Source organism: Rhinolophus sinicus, chromosome 1 (genome assembly GCF_057876585.1).
Source record: "Rhinolophus sinicus isolate RSI-liver-muscle chromosome 1, RSI-T2T, whole genome shotgun sequence".
NCBI classification, from domain to species: domain Eukaryota; kingdom Metazoa; phylum Chordata; class Mammalia; order Chiroptera; family Rhinolophidae; genus Rhinolophus; species Rhinolophus sinicus.
Window position 1 is genome coordinate 73,513,092 of NC_142501.1, and position 21,016 is coordinate 73,534,107.

The 21,016-nt window shown below is 37.1% G+C and overlaps 1 long non-coding RNA gene across 1 annotated transcript in view; it reads left to right on the top strand.

The window, feature by feature from the left end:
• LOC141568548 (uncharacterized) overlaps positions 1 to 11,820 on the top strand; it is a 201,090-nt gene extending 189,270 nt beyond the window's left edge. The window contains exon 6 of the long non-coding RNA XR_016022375.1: positions 105 to 11,820. This is a non-coding gene — a long non-coding RNA (uncharacterized LOC141568548). The remainder of the gene's footprint in view (positions 1 to 104) is intronic.
• The last annotated feature ends 9,196 nt before the right edge of the window (positions 11,821 to 21,016 follow it).

Sequence of the window (21,016 nt, forward strand, 5' to 3'; positions counted from 1 at the left end):
TAAAAATTTACATGCAACACACACAAGGGTGGATTTTAAAAGATGCTTACACATTGGCAAGCAACTTTATTAAATGGAGTTCCATGTTTGTTTTCTTTCATCAGGTTCCAGGAAATCTTGATTTTAGAAATCTACAGCTAATTTAAAAAAAGAAATCAACAAAAAAAGGATCTGAAAATCTAGCTGTGTTCTCTTTTGCTTTTCAACTTCCCACCAGAACTCAACTGAAAACTGTATGGCTCATACAACAGGATGCAATTCATCTGGTTCTCTCAACCATCCTGGGATCGATCCAATAGGAAAGGCCCTGGACATGGACTAGAAGATTATTTTAGTGAATCTGCACCTCGTGGACCTTAGCTTCTCGTTGTGCCTCAGTTTCTTACCTGTTTCTATTTTCTAGAGCATTTGTGAAATTAATGACCTGATAGATTATCCAGAAAGTGTTTTAAGTTCTTAGGAAAAAAATATGCTTTGTGATGTGAATAGAATGTTAGCCTCCCAAAAGATACAGCTACCCAGAACCTGTGAATGAGACCTTATTTGCAAAAAGTGTTTTTTGCAAGTGTAGTTAAAGGATGTTGAGATGAGATCATCCTGGATTCTCCTTTGGGCACTAACTTCAATGACAAGTGTTGTTATAAAAGACTGAAGAGGAGAGGTTACAGAGAAGACCATGTGAAGATAGAGCCAGAGATTGGAGTTATGCAGCCACAATCCAAGGAACACGAGGCGCCACCAGGAGCTGGGAGAAGCCAGGAAGGTTTCTCCCAGGAACCTTCAGAGAGAGTGTGGCTCTACTGACACCGTCATTGCAGATTTCTGGCCTCCAGAACTGTGAGAGAATGGCATGTCTTATTTTAAACCATCAAGGTTGTGGTCATTTGTTATGGCAGACACCGGAAACTAATACCCTCTGATTCTAAGTTATCCTTGTTATCTGACCTACAACAGTACGATTAGTCATATGAGAAATATTTGAAAAATTATAAAAGTGCTGCTCTAAAGGTGGCATGATGTGTGAGAGGTTCTCAAGATGTTTGCCTCCACCCCCCACCCAACCCCACCTCGAGGGACATTTGGCAACTTCTAGAGACATGTTTGTTCACAGCTGGGCAGAGGTGCTACTGCTATGTAGTGGGTGAAGCCAGAGATGCTGCTAGACTTTCCACAATGTACAGGAAAGCCCCTGTCCCTGTCCCCAAGCAGAATTATCTAACCTACAATGTCAGTAGTGCCGAGGTTGAGAAATCCCGAAGAATGAGAAAGCCTGGCATTGTGAGAACAAACCCTTAGCTCTGCTGTGAATTTGGGAGCAAGACCATGTATTGACCCCAGGCAATGAGCCTCTTGGTGATGCTAACACTTCACAGAGCTTTATAAAGTTCCAATGAGAATGTCAGTCAAAGAATTTCATACTTGGAGTTCTTTAATAGTAATGAAGAGGCTTTCATTATTATTATTATCCCTATATTTTTCTATTGCAGACAAAAACAAACCTTTGATTTTTAATTAATACAGTTAGGATGTTCACAATGAATGGATTCCCTAAGCCGCAGGTGAATCACTTTTATATGTTTATGGTTATTATTGCAAATAGAATAGTTCTCAGAAATTTCATGACTATTACTGTTTAATGATGTTTTTCAGTGGCAAGTATACTCTGAAAATGCTCATAGAGTTCCTCTGGGGAGCTGATAGTTTATCTCAGATGAATAACAAAGCCAAAGCCAAATGGAGGGTTGAAGGGAATTTTAATGTCATGTGTATAATAAAAGCAGAGATACCACTATGTCGCCTGTAGGGTGCTTTGGGGTACATTTTTTTCCTAATGATTATTACCACAGCCTTGTGAAGCTAGTTGGACAAGTGTATCTTCATTTGATTTATGGGGAAATGGAGGATTGGAGGAGCTCTGGAGGATTACATGTCAGCAAATGGCAGGGCTATGGTTAGAATTCATACTGTTTCACTACGAAGTGTGTGTGAACACCAGCCCATTAGAACACCAGCCCATGATCGCTGAAGTAGCAATATGTCAGGAAAAATGAATATTTACATGAGATTAAAAGGCAAGAAATTCTTTGATAGACATTTTTAGGAAGAAAGTTTTAGTTGTAAGACAGAGCATAAGAATGAAACTGTTTTGGTAGCAGGCTGGGATTATTTCTATGATGCTGTTAGTCCTGGATCTTTACCAAATAACTTTTGTTGAATGCCTACGGTTATTTTTAGTGATGAAAGGCGTCCCAGGCACTGTGGGGAGGGCAGAGGATAAAGAACTAGACATAATCTCTTATTCAGAGGGATATATGCTCAAAAAAAAAAAAGTAAATCATTTAAGTCACCTTAAGCCAAAGGGTAATGTGGTATAGAGAAGAAATACATTCAAGGGCATATTTTTCAAAAATAAGATTCAGGAAACACTAGTACCTTGAGAGAGTTCTTTAAAAAGTGAGGGATTCTTTGGTTAAACAAGTTTGGAAATAACTATATTTCCATTGATTCTAAGATGAAGTGTGTGTGTGTGTGTGTGTGTGTGTGTGTGTGTGTGTGTGTATGAAATATGTGTGTGTACACACACACACCCGGTTGGTGCTGATACTCTGGAGAACGCTGACGAATACAGCACCCAACCTTGGTGATTGTTTTTAGACTCTTGCTCCTCAAAGCCTAGCTCTGGATCAACAGCATTCATATCCCTTGGGAGCTTGTTGGAAATGCAGACTCTCAGGCCCTTAGGCCCCAACTCACTACTGAATCAGAATCCACATTTTGACAAGATCTCCAGGTGATTTGTATGCGCATTAATTTTGAAAAGCACTTTGGAGTATTTTGAAGTCTTTGCCTATAATTTGTGTTAGTGAAGAAGAGCACAAAAGAACCTTATAATTATTTAACATTAATACTTCAGAAAAGGCATAATAGGGAGAGTGTAACAAAGGGTTTTTTAAAAAAATTTTTCATAACATTTGGTGAATAATTTTGCAATGACAAGAAGGAAAAAATTACCTTTGAAATTTGTATTCCTAGAAATTTTCTAGATTTACTGGTTTCTAAATGGTAACACACTACAATTGACAACTGATTATCCTTAAGCCTTAATAGGGAGATTTCTGAAATTTATTTTACAAATAAACTTCATGGATATAAACATAAGCACCTCCAAACATTTTAACATTTATTTAGAATGAATTTCATAACTGGCCTATGATAAACTGTGGCTAATAGTAATGACCATTAAATAATAATATCTTGGATTTTCTAATGCTAATAATAACATTTATATAATTTATATAGCACTTTATAATTTTTAAAGTAGGTTTACATACATCAATATTTCATGAGATTTTTTTCAACAAGCTTGTGAGAAAGCTATAGGGTATTTCTCCTGAAATACTTTTATAATTTTTATATCACTTGCATTTTCATCTTTTTCAAGTCAGAAAAGTCAGTTTGAATTTAAATTTAACAAATATTTATCGACACTGGTTCAATCATTTTATTATTTTCAATTATTTTTAATTCTGTTGCCCAACCAAGACTAGGTTGGTTTGTTGCTGTTGACTGAATTTTGCTCTGCTTTGTATTTTATGTGGCAATGAAATCAAGAGCTACTGCTTTTTTTCAGCCCACTTGCCTCTTTTCTGAGTGCAATGAGGAAATACCCATGTGTGATTCATTTGACAGTCTCTGCTTTTTGTTTCTGAGGAAATAACTCTACTTGGTAATCATCACTCAAAAGTGGCCAGCTATGGGGCAGAGATGAAGTTGCTATTGCATTTGCATGTCTAGGATAAGATTTAATTGTAAGAGAAAATGATATCCTATCACACTGAAATTTTATCTTGCCCAAGGGACATTTAGGCCTGGGAGGATGGCCAAGGGGATGTCAAGGGAGCAGCTGATGCAGCTGAGACTGCGTCTCTGGCCTAGAGATCTGAGCTGCCAGTGCTTAGACGAATGAAGAGGACTAGAACGGACTTGTCTTTTGGTGTAGATAAAACAATATTTTACTTGGAATACAGGAAATAAACTGCCAATTTACAATACTGCATTACAATACCTGGTATTTGGAAAGAGCTTAGTAATGCAAAAAATAAGGAAATTACTTTTTGGTAGTTATTCTACTTCACAGATACATGGATGTAATGTCTGATGAGGCAAGATGATTTGGGGGGAGTAGGAGTATCACACAGCTATACGATAAAACCTTTTTAAAATTTTTTATTATAATAAATTATGTGAGCAACATCTGGTTGTTTATTAGGGAAGATTTGAAATCCCCTGGTAGATTTTTAAAAGAATTTATAAATGTATACTTGGGTCAACAATTAGTCTGATTATTCAAAATTTATATTTCTTTGTAAACTGAGTTTAATTGTTCACAAGGGTATAATAGAATGAAAAGACTTTGTTTTTAAGCATGTAAAACCATAAAAGCAAAGGGCAAGGAGACGAGGAGAGCTGGTACACAAACATAGACTCATTCCATGCATAATTAAATAAAATGAACTCTTTCATAGATAACATAAAATTGCTAATTATTGCTAATTAATATTAAAACTTCAACTTTTCAATATTTACCATTGCAGTCACTTCCCTTCTGTCATATCCTCTCCATTCTTTCTCCCTGTAGGTTTCTTCCTCCCTGCTTTCAAACAAGTAGGGTTTGCTCCATATTGATACAAGAGAATAAAACAAAACAAAACAAAAGTCCAACCTGACTCGTCTATTTCGTATAGGCACTACTTTGTACTTCTCAGTCAGTTCTTTTCTTGCCCAAAATCTCTCTTTAGTCTCCACACCCAAGGACACTGCTGAATTCTTCTTGAAATATTTTATACTAATAAAAGCACCTAGCACATAGTTGGCACCTAAATACGTGTGCTTTTTCCTTTGTATAAAATCCAAGGCTTTATATTCACTCTGTCTGTGATCTTTTCATGACATTTAATATTGTTGACTTCCATTGGTTGAATTTCTCTCTTTAGGTTTTCCATGTTATCTCACTTTTCAGATTTCTGTGTTATACTGACATTCATTTCCATTTCCAAGTCAATATAACACTGCTATCATTTTGACCATACTTTCTTTGATTTCTTTGGTGACTCATACTTTTCAGCCCGCTCTTTACCCTTAATGAGCTCATCCACGAGGCTACAATCCTCGAAGAAGTGAAAGACTCCCAACTCTGGCTTGTAACTTCTAATCTCTTCACCATGGTCTACTTTTTAAATTTCAAATCATCCATTAGACATTTCCATTTGGATGTCTTACTGTTAGTTCAAATCCAACATTTCTCAATTAGAATTAATCTTCTTTTATTTTAAGTTAGCTGCATTAACTTAATTCTCACTTGCTCATGGCATCAGTATTATTCTCGTCATTCAGATTTAAAACTTTGTTTCACACTTAACTTTTCTTTTTCTTTTCCAATTTTACTTTTTGGTCCATTAAAAAGCCTAATCGGTACCTAGGTTTAGTAAAGCTTTTCTTGGAAAAGGGCTCTACTTGACATTTCATCATTTTTGTCCCACAAACCAATGTTAATACCTTTCCCACGTCTTTGTTAGATCACAATGACACCCATTGGCAGATAGGAAACACATTTCAATTCTGTTAATCTGTGACTAGCAGAATATCCTATCAGAGTTTACCGGTTTTTCCTTAATTTCAAGAGAAGTGCCAAAATTTTTAATTTGAACCCTAAAAAGGATCATCGACCTTCATTTTCCTCCAAAGATACAGGGGTTCGTCAATAAAGGGTAAAAGTGATTCACAGAGTGTTACTTTCCTCGGAAGAGTAACATCTTTGTGTTTGGAGAATGTAAGATCCACAACAGCCCCACACCCTGGGGATGGAAACAAAAGTGGTTTCTGGGGGGAAGGGGTTGACATTGAACCAATCCAAATCTCAAAATGTTGAAAGCTAGGAGCGACAGCTTTGGGAGCTCACCCAAGGGACACTTTTATCCTTAGCACTGAGTTAGCAGACTCCTTCTTCCGTGCAGAGCTGCAGTGGCCTGAACTTGGCTCTGGATTATCAAGTTATTATTTCAGCCGTGGATTGGCACTGACTCTTGGATTTGTAGAATCCAGCTTCAACCGGGCCAACCATATAGCAGCGAGAAGCAATGCACAAGACTCCAATGTTTCCCTCGATTGGATGTGTAAGTGGGCTGTGTGAACACTGGAGGTTTTGGTTGATGGAGGGAGGGTTCCAAAGAAGAAGGTACAGGGCTGCCTACTAATGAAGAAATTAGGGGCTCAAGGTATTATTTAAAAAAGTGAAAGATTTCATTGTATTAACATTCTGAGTTTTTAGGGCATTTCATACCAATTTCTTGTATAAGCACACTGTAATTTATAGGGTACAGGGTTGCTCAGGAGAGTCTTAGTTTACACCTGTTACCCTGGTATAATTTTGAATAATTTTCTTTTTTACCCTCAAATGTGTCCTAGTTTGAATGGGATGTTATACTGTTACCCTTTCTATAAACCCCAGTTCTGGGGTCTTGGGCTGAAAAGGGGACTTTTACATCTCAGGAAGAATCCAGATCTTGGGACTTTGTTCCTCAGACAAACCAAACCAAAACCAAACAAAGCAAAACAAAACAAACAAACAAAAACAACGCTGCATATTTTGAATCTACTTGAACAACAAGAATCTACCTAATTAACAAGCTTTCTAACAAGGACCAGGCGGTACCTCACATGTCCGTTTTTTTGCAAAACAGAGAAGTAGGACACAGATTTCCAGCTTCCTCTACCTACCACCCCTGTCCGCCATCCATGGGTCAGATGTGCAAAATCTGTTCTTCTGGTGTGTTTACTCTGCAACCTCAAGAACACAGGGTATGTCTTCTTCAGGTTGTTGTTTTCTAATTGTGTCCTGTTCCTCATCTGCCTCTTCTGATATGTCTTGTGGCTGATCACTGCAAACGCAAAAGTGAATTCAGTTGAACTTTGAAAGCTCTTCACTATCTGTACTCAGCTTATGACTATAATCTTACCTATTTTGTTCTTTCAGGCCACGATCAAGGACTACTCCCTCCATAACAGTACAGTCTCAAAGCTAATGGGCATATGATTGATATTGGGATCCTGTGAAAATTAAGATTGAGGCCTGAGATTCTGCATATGTAACTAGCTTCCAGGTGATGTATTTGGGACTGGTCCTTTGGACCACATTTTGAATATCAAGGCTCTATAAGTTCTCATCAAGTGTCTGTATATCAATTTAACCCCATTTCTTCAAAACATCCAAATTATGGTTGCAAAATTTGATTGTTAATGACAGACTACTCATATGAAGTGTATATTTTCTAAATCATTAAATGTTTCCTTCTTATATGCTGTCATCCCAGGTAGACAGAAAGCTCCTTTAGTGCATGCTGGTTCTGTATAATTTTTGTAATCTCTTGCAGTGGAGTTACTCTCCCTTGCACATTGTAGGTCCACACAAAATTTGCTGATTGATTAATTATTCTTAAGAGATTCCTTCTTACTGTTCTATCACATGAGAACTCCTGACACTCATTTAAATTTACAGTTTGGCAAAACAATGTTTTAACAAAATTATAAAATATCTTAAAAAGAGGAAATCTGAACCATCTGAAGAAAATGCTGTATTTGAATTACTAAATTACAATGTTAAAGCAAGAAGTAAAGGTCTTTGCTATATTCAAGATGGTAGAAATCTGAGTAGGCTTTATGAACCATATGTGTCATTGTATTACGTCTTAATTACTTTATATGTGTGCTAGGAAAGTCACAAATCACAAAATTATAGGTTATAATACTGACAATTATTTTCAAACTTATTTTTAAATATTTGATGTCTTGGACACAAATATAATCAACTTGTATGGGGAGATTACATCATCATGGAGTTCCTGTTAAAGTGTTTGAAGAATTTCAAAATTTGATCTACAGAAATAATGTACTATAAACTCTATTCTTTTCTGAACTTTGAAACAGAGTTGGAAACCTCCCACAGACCTCAGAATGTAACAGCCTGCAGAAAGGCTGGTGAAATTTTTAGAATTAAAATGTAGTAAAATGGTCATAAATCCTGACTACAGACTCGGGATCTCTGAATATCACCATGGTCACCTTCGAAGTACTCCACTTGGGAAGCTCTGCACCAATGCCAGCACCTAGTCAACCCTTCAAAGCAATTTTGGAACTCTTTTTTTTGGAATGGCCATCAGAGCTGTCGTCATACTACCCTTGATGTTCTGAATGTCATCAAAATTTCTTCCTTTCAATAATATTTCCTTTATCTTTGGGTAAAGAAAGAAATCACTGGGGGCCAGATCAGGTGAGTAGGGAGGGTGTTCCAATACAGTTATTTCTTTACTGGCTAAAAACTCCCTCACAGACAGTGTCATGTGAGCTGGTACATTGTCGTGATGCAAGAGTCATGAAATGTTGGTGAAAAGTTCAGGTCGTGGAACTTTTTCACTTAGCCTTTTCAGCACTTCCAAATAATAAACTTGGTTAACTGTCCAGTTGGTAAAAATTCATAACAAATAATCCTCTGATATCAAAAAAGTTTAGCAATATCGGTACAACAGATCGTGAACTTAATTGTCAGACTTTCATATATGGTTCAAAAGATGTGCTTTGCCAAGATTTTCCATTTGCCTTTGAGGGAACTTGCCTTCTGTAATTACTAAGCTTTTTATCATGTAAATCTTATCACTTCTTAAGGATCTCACAGTTCAGGAAGTTAATTCTAAGGACTACATATTTTCTCAGCATCTATATGTCGTTCATTCTCTGTGAGATTTTTGCTCAGTTTTGCTTCAGTTTTAAATTAATGAAATGTTCTTTGGGCAAGAGCAGCATTCAATCTATATTTCTCCACTCATACCCTACTTGGTAGCATTAGCAAGAAAGAAATTGTTCTTATCTAGATGTTTCTAGAGATATTCATGCAATTTTCTTGTAAAGAATATAATCATCTATCTTCACTAGCACCAGTGGCATCGCTCTAACTGGAGACTGTGTACTCCTAAAGGTGGGAGACTTAAATAAACTTTGATTCTCCCGTAGATTAATGATAACTGGTATTAACACAGAACAAACAGAGTGAGAAATAGTAAGTGTCACCCTGTTAGGTAAGAATCCTGATTAAGTTGGGAATGAAAATGGCTTTCTAAGTGCTTGAGACTTCAACAAGTTTATAAATTACTAGGAAAACTTCACTAGTCTACAAAATATCAAGGAGACAGACATTAGCATTTCACATCTGCTCTCTTCTGACAGTTATTACAGAAGCTGAGATATGACTCCGCGTTCCATATCATGTGATTCAGTCCCTCTCCTTCCGTTCGAGACCTCGGATTGCATATTGTGACTGAATCAAGTGTTTATGCAGAAGAGTTATACAGTGAGTGAAATATCAGGGGTTTCAAAACAAAGTTTCTTGGTTTGTCATAAATAGAGTTGGGGTCCTTAAAAGCTGATAAGGACGTTTTAAGAAGTGGAAAATGTTTGAATCGAATTAAAATCTGTGTATACACACATACTCTCTCATACACATGTTTTTGATCCTATTTAAGATGCCAAGAAGGAAGCACTTAAATAGTGGATTTTAATGAAACAGATAAATCAGAAATATGACAGCTCATTCTTATCAGACATGTACACTGAACCTCACATACAATAAAGTAGGAACTCTGAGGTTTAAAAGTCTTTTATGCAGTAAATCAGACTCACAGTATAGATTCAGATACCTTTATATCTATCTGTCTGTCTGTCTGTCTGTCTATCTATCTATCTATCATGTCTATATCTGTCTATAGTAAATAAAATATAATGTGTAGCTTGAGTGTTTTTGAATTGCAAGTTGTGATAAGTAGATTTGAATAGCTGAAGTCATTGGGAAAAAAGCTGTGTTTATGTTATTTTTAACTGGCATTTTGCCGGAGGGCTACATCTTCTATTTGTCCATTATCCAAATTACTTATAATAAGTTGACTTTGTTATGTTTGAATTCCCAACACTGATGGTTAAGGGAATATTCTGTAGGTGGAATAGGCCAATCAATAAGCTGGTCCGTGGTGGTGTTTTAGTTCCCATAGGCACCTTGCCAAACACTAGAAGAAACCAAGAACCTATGGATGGAAGCTAACGGAATTACTCCCTAATCAATCCCTCGGTACACTCTTGTTGCTGTGCTCACTGGAAAAAAATGAATAAAATTTCAGTGATGTCTTCCCACCCCAACTTACTACAAGAGTTCAATACTATTTTCTCACTCTCCTGTTTCATATAACTTCCAGTTTAGGACTTGGAACTTTGAATACATTGAAGAAATAAACAGGATTCCTATTAGGGCAGATACATTTTACAAAGACCTGTTGACTTGAGGAACAAAACTATCCTGTTTCTGAACTTTTCACGTATTCAGGTAGACTCTCTATAGGGCTGAATAACTGAGGGGTGACACTAGCTTTCCATGTATGACTTATTTTGTACTTACTGAGTGTCCTTAAGAATATGGCTTTGTATTCACCGCTAAGGATGACTGGATGTGTAATTCTTCTCTCTATATATTGAACTACTCAAGTAGAAGTTCCCTTACTTGATTCTCTATTTCTGACAGGAAAGGAAAACATTCTCTTATTACCAAGCCCATCTTGAATTTTGATTTATGCTGTCAATGTGTGGCAAGAGTGATTAACTTTTTCTCACTTTATCTTTTCTTTATATCCTCTGGCATGTGGAAAAATATCACTCTGTGTTGCATTTTATTTTCATGCCAGCCAGTTCTTCAATTTTTGCTTATTTTCCCCAAAGATAAGAAATCTGTGCAAGTAAGGCTTGACCAAATCCTGGAAATCAAAATCTTTTGTTCTCCCCACTACCTAGAAAATCAGGATTGTTCTAACAGAAATAGGGCAGTTGCCTTGAAGAAATTGAATACACCTGGCATATTTTGATTTAATTTTTTGTTTGGTTATTTATGGGAATGTATGTTTGCTGGGAAATTCTAAGTCATAAAGCTTAAGGCAGGTGCCAGCTTCCTCTTATTTAATGATCTGGGTGTGACTCAGCGGTAGGGATTGTTTGTTGCAGCGGTGTTTAGAGGAAACCATAGCGTGGGTCAGGGGAATCAGCTTCCATGTAAATTTAGCCTAAGGAAGGACATTTTTATGGGGAAAAGAAAATTATGAAAATAATAGGTAAAGGTGATTTAATGATAGAAAATACATATTAATAATCTGGATAGATCATGGCTTCAAGGGTTATGTGCCGTCTACATTTTCTAGAGGTTTACAATTCAACTGTCATAGTTTATAATATGAAAAGTGTAAGTCCACTGCTACTGGCATTCAACTGAGTACCTCTGAGGAGCTCACACAACTGCTTACAGGTCTTAAATCTGTCTTTATAGAAGGTTCTTGGTGCTGCTCTGCAGACCAACAATGAGGGTTGTCATGAGGCCTCTGGGAGCGAGACAGAAATGTAATTCTGAGCACTGATGAGCACAGAAATACAGGATTCACAGCTGGCCAGTCTTGCTCATTTTCTTCTAGGTAACCAAGGCTATAAACAATGGGGCGCAGGAATGGCCTAGAAATCAATTTGAAGAATATTAAAAAGGTCACCATGTTGCAGAGTCGTATAGGGCATTACTTGGAATATATGATGTGTTGAAATATGTGTGTCACAGATCTAATGCAATAATTGTGATACAAGAGGGAAACATGTCACCAATATCCTGTTAATTGTTTTTAGAACCGACCGAAACCTGTTTTCAGATTCTCATTTTAAGGTCTTCCTATATTGTGCCTTTGTGTAACTTACTTTGCAGCAATTTTATCAATCTATCTTGATTAAACTTTTTACTTTGAAAAATATTTTAAACTCCAGAAAAGTTACAAGTATGTTACAATTCACCTATATTCACCTATATACACCTTTCGTTAACATTTATCACATTTACATCCTCTTTCTTCATATATATGCATATGGACACATTCTTATGTAAGAATAAGAAACACACACATCTCCTTATTCTTATATAAGCATTTATTATTTTTGTAGCCATTTCAGTGTAAGTTCAGCTGAAATATCCTAAGAACAGGGACGTGCTCTGGTACAACCTCATTTCTACTTTCAAATTCAGGCAGTAATCTGCGGTGTATTTGTAAGGGTCCCCTGAATTTGAAAATTTAGCTTATTAGTATTTTTTTTTCCTGAGGCGATGGACTCCATAGTGATGGACTCCACATGTCTGTCTATAACTGTTACTCCAAATGAAGGTCACCTTGCCACTCATAGCAACTTCCCCAGTTATTCTTATATGTACTTTCTTTTCATCTTTACGTATTGTTTGTTCCTTTTACATTTCCCCTCACAAGTGATGTTTTTTAAAGGCCACTTATGGCTGTTCTCTGTTTACCTAAGCAACTTAATTACATTTCTTAGAGCCGCATTGCTTATTTATGGCTATATGCCTAGAAAAAGATCTAGGAGACCTTTGGCAGTTTGGTGGTGACTATTATTTCCTCCAGTTTGGGTAGGAGTATACTTCATTCAAACTTAAGGCCTTCCTAGAGTAAGTAGTTCAGTAGCTGGTGTGGTAATTAACATTATGGCTATTTGAAAGAGCACAGGCAAATGCAGGCTGGTAGATCACTCTTGGAAAGCCTTTTCTTGTCAGCAGTTCAGCACCTGATGTTTTGGCTGGCAACTCAAAGCTCTTTTTGGAGCTTCTCCCTGGAGTTCCTAACTGTTAAAGCACAGAAATGCCATTGGTCTTAAAGAAGTCTCAGAAAGAAAATGTAGTTTAGCAGTCTGTTTCAGAACTTTTCAAAAGCAATTGCTAAGTGGAGGCAGGGTCTCGTACTATTAGAAAAAAAAAAAAAAAAGGAGCTTATCTCCTAAAGATCCTCCCTCAAGGATCCAGGTTAGTAGCCTGAAATCAATTCAAGCAGCTAAAAGGATGAAAGGCAATTTCATGGTCTGGGGTGTATGCTTTTGAATGCTCGGGTTGGGGGTTTTCTTTGGCTGCCTGACTAGAGGCAAAGATTAGTGACACAGTGCTTGCTTTCAGGATCTCTGCTTCTCTGCTTTTCCCTGGAAGGAGCCCAGGGGTTCCTTAATATCTGTAGTTTAGGACGGACAGGGTTTACATAACTACATTCACACCAAGGCACCAAGAAGAACCATATTTGCCTTTTCAGAATGACCAGGTTTTCTTTCTTTAAGCAACTCTTTGGGAAAGCAAATCAGCACAGTTGTGTAGCCAGAGAGGGAAAGCTTTTCATCAAAAGCTCTGGCTCTTTTTTTATGCCCTGGATCTGGTGGCTGGGTTGGAGGAGAAAAGGGAACCTGTTTATTTTCCTGAGGTTTTTCTGCAATCTAGTACAGTAAAGGAACTTTTTACAATCACATCCATAACCACAGTGCCCATAGATTTTCATTCTGAATCCCAATGGTTACTCTGACCAAGTTAGTTGGGATAGGTCAAAAAACATATCACACACACACAGTCCTTCTGTAACTTTACTTTTGAGAATTGGATTCAATAATTTTCTTTTTATAAACTTGCTAGAGCCACAACACTTTGCTTTTATTTTGGGATAGGTTCCTTTTAAAAACGAAAAGGGAAACAAATCTCAAGATCGTTAACACTTAATCCAGGGCCTGACACTTAATAGGACAGTGGTTCTCAAACTGTGATCACTGGACCTGCAGCGTCCGCATCCCCTGGAAACTTGTTAGAAATGACTGCTAGAACCACCATAGCAGGAGCTCAACAGATGTTTGCTGGAGATAATGCTGATTTCTTAATTCTAATGGAGAATGATGCCACTAATACCATGTTGTAAGGGAGTGGTTCCCAAACTGCAGTGCACGTCAGAATAATCGGGAAGGCTTATTGAAGTACAGGGTGCTGGCCCTATCCCCCATCATTTCTGAGTCAGTAGTTCTGGGGATTCCACTTTGAGAACTCTTGGTCGAAGATGGTGATTCTCAATCCTGGCTCCACATGAAAATCACTAGGAGGTGCTTTTAAATGTAGAAAAGACAGGGCTGCACCCCAGACCAGGTAAATGAGAATCTCTGTAGATGGGAGTGAGCATGGTAGCCTTTAAAATTTCCCAGGTGATTTTACTGAGCAGCCAAGTTTGAATTCCATTGCAGATCATAGCACAAGGAGTGGTCCTCAATCCTGGATTCCCATTAGAATCCTCCAGAAGGCTTTAAAAACCCTGAAGCCTTGAGGCTAATCCTTGAGATTCTAATATAATTGGTTAGAATCTAACCAGGTGCAACATGGGCATTACAATTTTTGAAAACTAGCCAAGTGATTCTTATATGCAGCTAAAGTGAAGAAACACTTCTCTCAGAGGTCCAAGATGGTGGATTAGGTAAATGCTAAGCCCACTGCATCCCAGGATCACACCAAAATTACAAATAAATTGTAGGACGACTAACTTCAAGAATCATCTGAAAACTAGCTGAACAGAACCCCTATAACTAAAGATATAAAGAAGAGGTCACATCAAAACTGGTAAGAGGGAGGAGATGAAAAAGCGGACTGACCCCAATTACATGGATGGTGGTTGAACACCAGGAGGGATGCCTCAGTGGCAGAGTTCCTCCAAAAGAGGGAGTGGTTCTAGCCCCATACTGGGCTCACCAGCCCAGGGGCCCTATGCCAGGAAGAGGAATTCCCACAGCACCTGGCAGTGAAAATCAGTAAGGAACTCTGTCTGCCAATCCCAGTGGCGGGGGAAGGAGGCTGGAAACCCAGACACCCTCTTATAGAGCCGACACATGGACTCTCTCACTTGCAAACACTGATCTGCTTTCTGGTGGAGGAGAGGCAGCTTGGGAGGCCCAGGGACGTGCCTGAGTTGTGTGGCTTCAGAGTGGGAGCTTGTGGGGACAAAGCCCCTGAGGGCAGTTTCCAGGCTGGGAGTCGGTGAGTTGGCAGAAAAATGGACAGCAGGTCGCATGTCGTGTGAATCCAGCCCTCAGTGAGACTATAGTGGTATGACTCCCCTACCTATGGCTCCGTGGGTGTTCCTTTTTGGCCTCACCATATCCTGCGTACTTATGTGGGGAGTGGGACCAGAGGCCCCGCAGGCCGCCCTGCACGACAGAGCTAAGGGCACAGGAGCCATTGTTGTTCCTGTGTGGAGTCTGACACACCTGTGGCCTATAGGAGGGCACCATCTTTTCAGTGTTAAGCCCACACCCAAAGGGCCAAGTCTGGAATCACATTGGTCTGGTGCAATCTGTGTATGTGCACCACCTTGGTGACACCCTGGATCCCTGCCCCCCACACAGCTGGTCATGCATTACCATAAAAAAGAACCAGTCAGAAATAAAGAATACAATAACTGAAATGAAGAATATACTAAAAGGAATCACCAGCAGATTAGATGAAGCAGATCAAATCAGCAATTTAGAAGACAACGTAGCAGAATACACCCAATCGGAACAAAAAGAAAAAAGAATAAGACAGTGAACGTAGTTTAGGGGACCTGTGGGACAACATTAAGCACAGCAACATTTGCATCCTAGGGATACCAGAAGGAGAAGAAAGGAGGCAAGGGATCAAGAACATATCTGAAGAAATAATAATCCAAAATTTCTCTAACCCGGTGAAGGAAATTGACATACAAGCCTAGGAAGCACAGAGTGTCGTAAACAAGATGAACCTAAATAGGTCCACACCAAGACACAGCATAGTTAAAATGGCAAAAGTTAAAGAGAAAGAGAATCCTAAAGGCAGCAAGAAAAAGACAACTAGTTACAGGGAGCTCCCGTAGTACTATCTGCTGATTTCTCAACAGAAACTTTGCAGGCCAGAAGGGAGTAGCTGGAAATATTTAGAGTGATGAAAAACAAGGGCCTACAATCAAGACTGCTGTACCCAGCAAAGCTATCATTTAAAATTGAAGGAGAGATAAAGAGCTTCCCAGACAAGAAAAAGCTAAAGGAATTCATTACCACCAAGCCAGTATTACAAGAAATGTTAAAATGACTTCTTTAAACAAAAGCAAGTTGAAAACAAACAAACTAACACATGAAGATTAAAAAATATATGAATAATAAAATGGCAATAACTATATACCTATCAATAATGACTTTAAATGTAAATGGATCAAATTCTCCAATAAAAGACATGCAGTGTCTGAGTGGATAAGAAAACAAGACCTATGCATATGCTGTCTACAAGAGACCTACCTCAGATCAAAAGACACACACAGACTGAAAGTAAAGGGATGGAAAAAGATATTTCACATAAATGGAAATAAGAAAAGAGCTGAAGTAGCAATACTTATATCAGACAAAATGAACTTTAAAATGAAGACTATAATAAGAGACAAAGAAGGACATTACATAATAATAAAGCGATCAAACCAACAAGAAGATATTACTCTAGTAAACATTTATGCACCTAACATAGGAGCAACTAAATGTATAAAGCAAATATTGACCGACATAAAGACAGAGATCAACAGTAACACAATCATAGTAGGGGACTTTAACACCTATCTCACTGACACCAATAGACAGATCTTCCAGACAGAAAATCAACATGGAAACAGTGGACTTAAATGACGCACTAGACCATATGAATTTAATTGATATTTTTAGAGCATTTCATGCCAAAGCAGCAGAATATACATTCTTTTCAAGTGCACATGGAATATTTTCCAAGATAGACCACGTATTAAGCCACAAAATAAGTCTCAATACATTTGAAAAATTGAAATCATACCATGCATCTTCTCTGATCACAGTGGTATGAAACTAGAAATGAATTACAAGAAAAAACTGAAAACACACAAACACATGAAGGTTAAATGCTACTAAATAATGAATGGGTCAACAATGAGATCAAGGAATAAATCAAAAGATACCTTAAGACAAATGAAAATGAAAACACAACAACCCAAAATTTATGGAAAACAGTGAAAGCAGTCCTAAGAAGGAAATTCATAGCAATGCAGGCCTACCTGAAGAAACAAGAAAATCTCAAATCAACAGTCTAACTTTACACTTAAGGGAACTAGAAAAAGAACAGCAAAATAAGCCGAAAGTGAATAGAAGGAAGGAAATAATAAACATCATAGCAAAAATAAATGAAATAGAGACTAAAAAAACAATACAAAAGATCAGTGAGACCAAGAGCTGGTTTCTTGAAAAGATAAACAAAATTGACACTCCTTTTACCAGACTCATCAAGAAAAACAAGAGAAAGCCCCAAATAAATAAAATCAGAAATGAAAGAGGGGAAGTGATAAAGGAACCCACAGAAATACAAAAAAAAAAAAAAAAAAAAGAAAAAAGAAAAGAAAATGCTACAAGCAACTATACGCCAACAAACTGAACAATTTGGAAGAAATGGATAAGTTTCTAAAAGCATGCAAACTTCCAAGGCTGAATCAAGAAGAAACAGAAAATCTGAACAGACCGATTACTACCAACAAAATCAAATCAGTAATCAACAAGCTCTCAACAAACTAAAGTCCTGGACCAGATACCATCACAGGTAAATTTTACAAAACTTTCAAAGAGAATTAACACCTATTCTTCTCAAACTATTCAAAAAAAAATCCAAGAGGCTCCCAAGCTCATTTTAGAAGGCCATCATTACTCTGATTCCAAAATCAGACAAAGACATTACAATAAAAGAAAACTGTAGGCTGATGTCACTAATGAACATAGATGCAAAAATCCTCAACAAAATATTAACAAACCAAATTCAGCAATACATTAAAACGATCATACACCATGATCAAGTGGGATGCGTTCCTGGTATGCAAGTTTGGTTCTATACATGCAAATCAATAAATGTGATACAGCACATAAACAAAATGAAAAATAAAAATCATATGGTCATATCAGTACATTCAGGAAAAGCATTTGACAAAATCCAGCATCCATTTATGATAAAAACTCTCAGCAAAGTGGAAATGGAGGAAACATATCTCAACATCATAATATATGACACACCCACAGCTAATATCATACTTAATGGGGAAAAGCTAAAATTGTTCTCCTTAAGATCAGAAACAAGACAAGGATGCCTACTTTCCCCACTTTTATTCAGCATAGTACTGGAAGTCCTAACCACAGCAATCAAATAAGAAAAAGAAATAAAAGGCATCCAAATCAGAAAGGAGGGAGTAAAACTCATTATTTGTAGATGACCTGATACTATATATATATAGAACCACACAGATTCCACCAAAAACCTATTAGAACTGATAAATGAATTGAGTAAAGTAGCAGGATATAAAATTAATATTCAGAAATCAATTGCATTTTTATACACCAATAATGAACTACCAGAAAGAGAAATTAAGAAAACAATTCCATTTACAATTGCATCAAAAAAAAACAACACACAAACAAACAAACAAACAAACAAAATAAACAACTTAGGAATAAATTTAACCATGGAAGTAAAAGACCTGTACTCAGAAAATTGTAAGACATTGAGGAGAGAAATTAAAGAAGATACAAATAAATGGAAACATATACCATGCTCATGGATAGGAAGAATTAATATAGTCAAAATGTCCATACTGCCTAAGACAATATACAGATTCAATGCAATCCCTATCAAAATACCAATGGCATTTTTCACAGAACTATAACAAATAATCCTAAAATTTATATGGAACCGTGAAAGATCTTTAATAGCCACAGCAATCTTTAGAAATAAGAACAAAACTGGGGGTATCATGCTACCTGATATGAAACTATACTACAAAGCCATAGTAATCAAAACAGCATGATATTGACATAAAAAACAGGCACTTAGATCCATGGAACAGAATAGATAGCCCAGAAATAAATCCATGCCTATGTGGTCATTTAATCAATGAAAAAGGTAGCAAGAATTTACATTGGGGTTAAGAGAGTCTATTTAATAAACTGTGCTTGGAAAACTGGACAGATACATGCAAAAAATGAAACTGGACCAGCTTCTTATGCCATATATAAGAAAAAACTCAAAATGGATTAAAGACTTAAATGTAATACCTGAAACCATGAAACTCCTAGAAGAAAATATAGGAAGTAAACTCTCAGACATTACCCTTAGTAAGGTACACAAAAGAGAAAAATAAACAAATGGGACTACATCAAACTGAAAAATTTTTCAGAGCAAAGGAAACCGTTAACAAAATGAAAAGACATTCTACTGAATGGGAGAAGATATTTGCCAATGATTCATCTGATAAGGGGTTAGTTTACAAAATTTATAAAAACTCATGCAGCTCAACACACACACAAAACAAACAATCCAACGATAAAATGGGCAGAGGACCTGAATAGACACTTCTCCAAAAAGGACATACACACGGCCAACAGACACTAATCATCAGAAAAATGCAAATGAAAACCACAATGAGGTATCACCTCACACCTGTCAGAATATTCTTATCAATAAATCAACAAACAAGTGTTGGCAAGGATGTGAAGAAAAGGGAACCGTCATGCACTGTTGGTGGGATAGCAGATTGGTGTAGCCACTATGGAAAACAGTATGGAGTGTCCTCAAAAAAAATTAAAAATACAACTACCTTATGACCCAGGAATCCCACTCCTGGGTATTTATTCAAATAATTCCAAAACACTAATTAGAAACAAAATATATGCACCCCTGTGTTTACTGCAGTGCTATTCACAATAGCCAAGATATGGAAACAATCAAAATGCCCAGCAATAGACGATTGGATAAAGAAATTGTGGTACATTTATACAGTGGAATATTACTTTGCCATAAAAAATGAAATGTTACCATTTGCAATAACATGGCTGGACCTAGAAGATATTATGCTAAGTGAAATAAGTCACACTGAGAAAGACAAATAGCATATGATCTCACTTATATGTAGAATCTAAAGAACGGAATAAGCGAACAAATGAAATAGAAATAGACTCATAGATACAGAGAACAAATTGATGATTGCTAGATGGGAGGGTGTTGGGGGGATGGGTGAGAAAGGTGAAGGGATTAGAAAGTACAAAACAGTGCAATATGGTATGGGGAATATAATCAATAATGTAAAGAATATGTAGCATGTCAGATGGGTACTGGACTTATCGGGGGGAATCACCTCATAGATTATGTAAATGCCTAACCATTATGCTGTACACCTGAAACTAGTATAAAATAATATTAGATGTCAACTATAATTAAATATATATATCCACTTCTCTAAAGCTATCCTTTCAGCTGTAAGGATTTCATGATTTTCACATAATCCTATGTAAAGGACATAACATGCAAGGAAAACAAACATTCCTATTGAGAAGTACTGATTTATTGTACAGTCATTTTTATGGTTTCCGAGTTTATGCTGAACTGACTTCGTTAGTTGTGAGAGTTGGTATGTCTATAGCAACTTAGCTAATTTCTTAATTGAAGCCTTATATCAAATATCCATAAAATCCACTTTCAAACATACTCACTTGTAATAGTTGTTGTCTTTTGGACAAATACTCAAAGGGAGCAGGAATAATTTTATTTATCATCCTTTCAATTTATTCACATATTTTCTTGCCAGTTAATGTTTTTGTTCTCTGTATTTTATCTCCATCACAGTAAAGTGTAGTAGAGTGGAAACATAGATGAGTAAAGGACTCTGGCCCTGTCACTATAATAGATGTTTATCTGTCTGGTTTGGTTGATCGGTTATAAATTTATACAGCATTAAGGATACAGTACACAGTGGAGCAAGACCACACAAAAATGACACTGAGCAGCCAGAGAAGCCCCTCACATCAGTGGACTGCTGAGTCAGGAAAGTATCAATAAAGGTTTAGAGGTCCGGACCCTCGCCTGTGAGGCAGATTCCCTTCTGGAGGGGAGTGAGGGGTCAAATGATGTTTATCAGAGTCACAAAATACTTGTGAACATTAACAAGGTACGCATTAAGTTAACTTATACCTGTGGAAAACTGCCTTTGTGGTACTTACAGTAAAGTATGTCTTCCCTCCCTTAGCTCCACAACAGCCA